This window comes from Prionailurus viverrinus, chromosome C2 (assembly GCF_022837055.1).
Source record: "Prionailurus viverrinus isolate Anna chromosome C2, UM_Priviv_1.0, whole genome shotgun sequence".
In the NCBI taxonomy this organism is placed as follows: Eukaryota; Metazoa; Chordata; class Mammalia; order Carnivora; family Felidae; genus Prionailurus; species Prionailurus viverrinus.
Window position 1 is genome coordinate 149,861,259 of NC_062569.1, and position 6,000 is coordinate 149,867,258.

Consider the following 6,000-nt stretch of genomic DNA (forward strand, 5'->3'; position numbering starts at 1 on the left):
AAAAACTTGGGGGGCGCCTGGGTGGCGCAGTTGGTCGAGCGTCCGACTTCGGCTCAGGTCACGATCTCGCGGTCCGGGAGTTCGAGCCCTGCGTCGGGCTCTGGGCGGATGGCTCGGAGCCTGGAGCCTGTTTCCGATTCTGTGTCTCCCTCTCTCTCTGCCCCTCCCCCGTTCATGTTCTGTCTCTCTCTGTCCCAAAAATAAATAAAAAACGTTGAAAAAAAAATTTTTTTTAAATAAAAAAAAAACTTTGTTCCAGGGGCACCTGGGTGGCTCAGTGGATTAAGCGTCTGACTCTTGGTTTCAGCTCAGGTCATGATCTCACAGTTGGCGAGATTGAGCCCCCACCTCAGCTCTGTGCTGACAGTGCGAAGCCTACTTGGGATTCTCTCTCTCCCTCTCTCTCTCTGCCTCTCCCTACTCATGCACACATGTGCTCTCTCTCTAAATAAATAAATAAATAAACTAAAAAATAAAAAATAAAAAAACCAACTTTGTTCAACATTCAAGACTTAAGATATATATAAAAATAGAAACATACCATATTCCTGATTTCATCAAATATGAAATTAGACGGTATATTCAGTGTAGATAATATAGAAAAACAATGAGATTTGAAAAATTCAAGAGAACACGGGATGGATGGATGGACTTAAGTGATGAGAGTGAGCTCCTTGGGAAATGTAATTCAACACAGGCATGAAATACTAATAGAGATTAGGATTTATCAAAATAGCATAAACGAAGGCAGGGCTGTCATGATTTAGAAGAATTCTGGCAGATGGTTCTAAACTTCAAAAAAGGAGTTGGAAACTATGTATGTATGTATATATATGTATATGTATATAAAGAGAGAGAGAGATAGAGAGAGAGAGAGAGAGAATAACTATTTGATAAGTGAGTGTGGACCCAAATTCTGAAAGACCAGTACTGCTAGGGACATGATTTGGTCCCCACACTGAAACATACCATTAAAAACAGGAACTAAAGTTAGCAACAGGCATTTTAAATAGGCTTCTGGACTTCAAGAGGTTTCTAGTTCAGTAAGAAAGATATGACTAAACAGTATTTATGCAAATCATTATGTTATCAATGTGAGGAGAGGCAAATCAATGCCTTTAGAATTAGAGGTGGGAGAACCTTCGAGGCAGAGGAGGCTGTGTGGAGAAGGTAGAATGTGAAATGGCCGTTGTTTGAAAATTTGGAAGGAATAGAGAAGTAGAAAATTGATGGTGGTGATAGCTAATTTTTATTTAATCTTATGCCAGACACAGGGCTAATATATTTTTTTAATTAATTGTTGGGAAGAAAAATCTTTTCCTCTACCCTCTTCTGTTCAGTGCCTAGGGGCATGTGAATTAAACTGACAAAAGATGGATGAACAAGAAAAAAAGCACCCAATTTTTTACTAATACTTATGTGTATGGGAGTTCACCAAATAAAGGAATGAAACTTCAATAAATGGTTAGCCTTGGGGGCTTACATACCCTTTCAACAAAAGAAAGAGGGCTTGGGTTTGAAGGGATGATAAATAGTGGGGAAGTGGCTAGGAAATATATGGGGGAACCAATGGAAGATAAGGGCTATTTTCATAAGGTCTGTTTATGCAAACTCATCTTAGTGTTGACTCCTTGTGTTCAATGATAAGGGTTTGCTTTCTCTTCCTAGAAGAGGTGGGGGGCACCTTTCTCAAAGGGAAATTTATGTCCTGCTTTTAGGCAGATAAAGGCAGGGCAGAGAACTCTTTCTATATCACTCGATTCTCAATTGCCTTTAGCTCCAAATAGTCCTTCGGCCAAAGTGGCAAAAAGTTCGTTGGTATCTTCTGATCTCCTTCACGATAATCATGTGTAATCCTGATTCCACTGTGACGTAGTCATGATTGCTGCCTCTTTTTTTATAGGTGGAAAAACTGAGGAACAGGGAGGTTATGTTACAACAGGCGTGCCTGAGAAAAAGGTAGGATTCATTCTGACTGGAAGGCAGCACAAATGGTGTAGGTATCACTTGGGCAATTTCTTTCTTTTTTTTTTAATCCTCCCCCGCTTGGCCAATTTCAATATGACAGCCTGAAAAGCTTCTAGATGTGCTGCGCTCACTTGTTTATTTTTCAGAAGAACTTGATGGCTCTGTACTTCTTTAGCTGGTTCCTCTTCCTCTCATGTTGAAAACCATTCAAGGAGCATTTTAATCAATCAATACAGCAAATAGAGCAGGTGAGGAACCGAGGAAACAAAACTCAAGAGGATTATAATGATGAGAGGAAATTAGAGAAAGTCCATTCTGGTATTTTCATGTACTGTATCTCCTAAAAAGAGAGAAAAAATATATATATGTATATATAAAGTTGTATAAAAATAGGGCAGCGGTATAAGAGCCCATGTTATAGTTTCTTTTTCTGTCTAAACGTTGAACAGCACACTCCAATCGCCTAAGACGAAAGAGAAGAAAATGTGTTTGCTTACAGAAAACACACACACTCTCAATCCCTTCACTGCTGAACCCCATAGAACTAAAGAGTCATTAGCAACAAAGTATAGACTGGAAGGAAGCTCTTCAGATTGGAAATCACTGACACCAGCTGACCAGGGCAGTTCAGAGAGCCCAAGATCAAGGACCTGGTCCCCCAAGTCCTCCAGCGGGTTTTGCAGTCTGTGACCGAAGGTGATTCTTGGAAACGCTGGCCCTGTCACCAGAGCCTCCTCTCCAGTGTGCTGCCAGAGAAGTCTATGTCCATCCCTGCTTTCGGAAAACCATGCGACGCCTTCCCCTTGTCTCATTCAAGACAAGCGTGTTACTTGAGTACCTAGAAGCCACTGTGTTGACTCTAGGAAGATATGACTCGAGATGCCATGGCTCCTGTCTTTAGGAACATTGTACTAGTGTTCTATTGTTCTGTAACAAATTTCTCCAAACTCTGCAGCTTGAAACAACTCAATTATTAGCTTGCGGTTCTGTAGGTTGGTCTATGCCTGGGTTCTCTGCTTTGGTTCCTAAGACTGAAATTAAGGTGTTGGCAGGCTGTGTTCTCAGAGGGAGACTCTAGGGGAAATTCCTGCTTCCACACATATCCAGTTTGGGGGCAGAATTCATTCCTTTCAAGTTGTAGGACTGAGGTCCGCGTTTCCTTTCTGGCTGTTAGCTAGGGGCCACACTCAGCACCTACAGGCCATTCACATTCCTACGATGTGAGCCCTTCCATTTTCAAAGCCAGTGATGAGAAATCTCCCCCACATTGAATCCCTCCCCGTCTTGGATCTCTCTCACCAAGAAGAGACTAGACTGTCTTCAAGGTTCACCTGATTAGGTAAGGCCCACCAAGAATAAGTAGCCTCCCTTTCTTAAAGCCAACTGATTTGGGACCTTACTTGCATCTGCAAAACCCCTTCTCAGCTCTCCTAGATCAGTGCTTGAGTATACATCAGCAGGTAGAAATCTCCGGGGTCGTCTTAGATTCTGCTGACCATAAATATCTGCAAAATATTTATTGAATGTTGCCTGAAGGAAGAAAAAAATGAAAAAAAAAATATTCTGGCACTTCTGTGGAATTATCCATCAGGGAAAGGCAGTATAGCTTTTTCATAATCTCATCCCATGGCTGCTTAGTGTTTCATTGTTTACAAAGAGCCTACACTCACATTAATTATTAGTTTGCTGCTAACAGCAGTTCTGTAAGACAAGCCCACAGGGCGAGGCGAATTATTCCTCCTCCCCAGAGCTGTGTTCTCCTAACTCCTGGTCCACTGTTTCTTTCACCAAAAGAAATGACCGGTTCTTTAGGACTGATCTCAGACAAACTCTTTGGTGACACTGTCACCACGTGGAGGGGAGGGAGAGACGGGAGCACGGAATCAGGAGAGAGGGCCCAGGAGCAGGTTGGGCCTGGGGGGGGGGGGGCCTGGTTTGCTGGGATTCTCCACAAAGCAGGGCTGGCAGAGCTCGGAAGTGAGTCAAACGTAGCTGTGGGAGAGAAATGAGGCAGAAACCCAGAGGAGAGTCCTTGCAAAATTGACCTGGGCTCTTTGGCTGGATCTCGCTGGCCCAGGAAAACTATCTTCATGCTTTCTGGGCATTCTGTTCCCCCTGGAAGAGAAGCCCATTGTATCCAAATTGCAATAGGTTGGAGAGAAGGGAGATGGATCGATAGTGCCAAGAGCAACAGCCAGGGGCCCGTTCACCCAGGTTCTCGTCTCAGTGTCTCTTCTACTAAGCAGCAGTGTGGTCTTGGCTCAGCCGCTTATACATGATGTGCCTGGGGTGCCTGGGGGCTCAGTCTGGTAAGCAGCCAACTTCAGCTCAGGTCATGTTCTCACGGTTCATGACTTCTAGCCCCGCATCGGGCTCTGTGCTGACAGCTCAGAGCCTGGAGCCTGCTTCGGATTCTCTCCCCACCCCCCCCCCCCCCCGTGTCTCTCAAAAAAAAAATAATGAATAAATGTTAAAAAAAATTAAACATGATGTGCCTGATTTCCCTCATCGTTTCATGCTGGTGGTTGAGTTCTGTGATGTATATAATCCCTCTGGCTACAGATTCTGTGCTTTTGGTTGGTTACCGGGACTCTATGAAAGTACTTCTTTCTGGGATTAATAACAATACGCAGCAGCCTTTTCAAATTCCTTCCTTTTTCTGAAGTGACTGCCCAACCAGAGCTTATAAAGCATTCAAGTCTTAAAAAATAATTCACTGAATGTGCCTTTTTTTTTTTAGCACAGGTTGGAACAAACATCTATCCGTCAGAGGCTAATCGCCTGCACATGGGGTAACAGCTACGTGTGCGCGGAAGGAAGCTCCCAAATGCCATTTCAATAGGATGCTACTGACCCAAACACGCTTCGTGGGAAATCGGGCATCGCACTTGCAAATCTGGCTCCTTCAAAAACATTCCAAAGTCACCTGGTTGCATTTGACTCATGTGAACAAAAGCCTCCCCAAAAGTCCACAAAATAATCAACACAGAAAGACCAAACGTCAGGGTTGTCAACTGTGCTCTGTTTGAGGTGTCCAACCAATCAGAGTGAACTGTAAATTCCTTCGGAAACAAGTACATGTAATGAGATGTGTCCCACCCTTTGAGAAGAACAGTGGAGCTGATTCACAGAGCCACGCTCTTCTGTGATCCGAGCTTAATGAGTGGCATATGTTTTCAGTTTAATCAGGCCCCAAATCTTGGATTATCCTGGACTATTTTCTTCAACTCGACGTAGTCCTCTTGGCTCTCCCTGCAGAAGATATCCAGAATCCAACCACCTCTCACCACCTTCTAGAATTTCCATATTCTGAGCCAACTGTGTCTTTCCCCGATGACCCCATTAATTAGCCTCCTAACAGACTTCACAGTTTCCAACTTTGCCCCCATGGTCTCTTCCCAACATGTCAGCGAGAGCACTTATCACCGCCGTCACCCTTCCCGCCCAGACCCTTCGATGGTTCCCCATTTCAGGAAAGAAGGACAGCCCAAGTTCTTAGAGGGTCCCTCACCCATCTCCTGCTGTTCTCCCCCTTCACCCATGAGCACCAAGCACGGTCAGCAGCCCCATCTTAATCCTGAGCCCTCCGGCCAACCTCCCTGAGGTAGGGGTGTTCCCTCTACTGTAGTGTTCTTCTCTCAGACATCTTCTTGGCCAATTACCTCTTCCCCCTTCGGATTTTGCTCAGATTTCCTCAGTGAGTCTTAACCCGGCCTTTCTAGTCCTGCAACGTATCCCCAACCCCCAACCATCGTCACCCTTCTTACCTCAACCGGCTTGTTTTCATAGTATTCAGCCCCTTTAACATAAAGCATTGATTTAATGAGCGTTGCTTCATCCCTGTCTCCTACAGGAATGTAAGCCCCTCGACAGCAGCCGTCTTTGTTGTGTTTTGTGATGTATTCCAAACTCTAGAATCGCGTCGGGCAAATAAGACCTGCCCAGCGAAATTTAATCTGAGGCTCACGTACGTTAAAAATCAAACGGACCTGGGGCGCCTGGGTGGCGCAGTCGGTTAAGCGTCCCACTTCA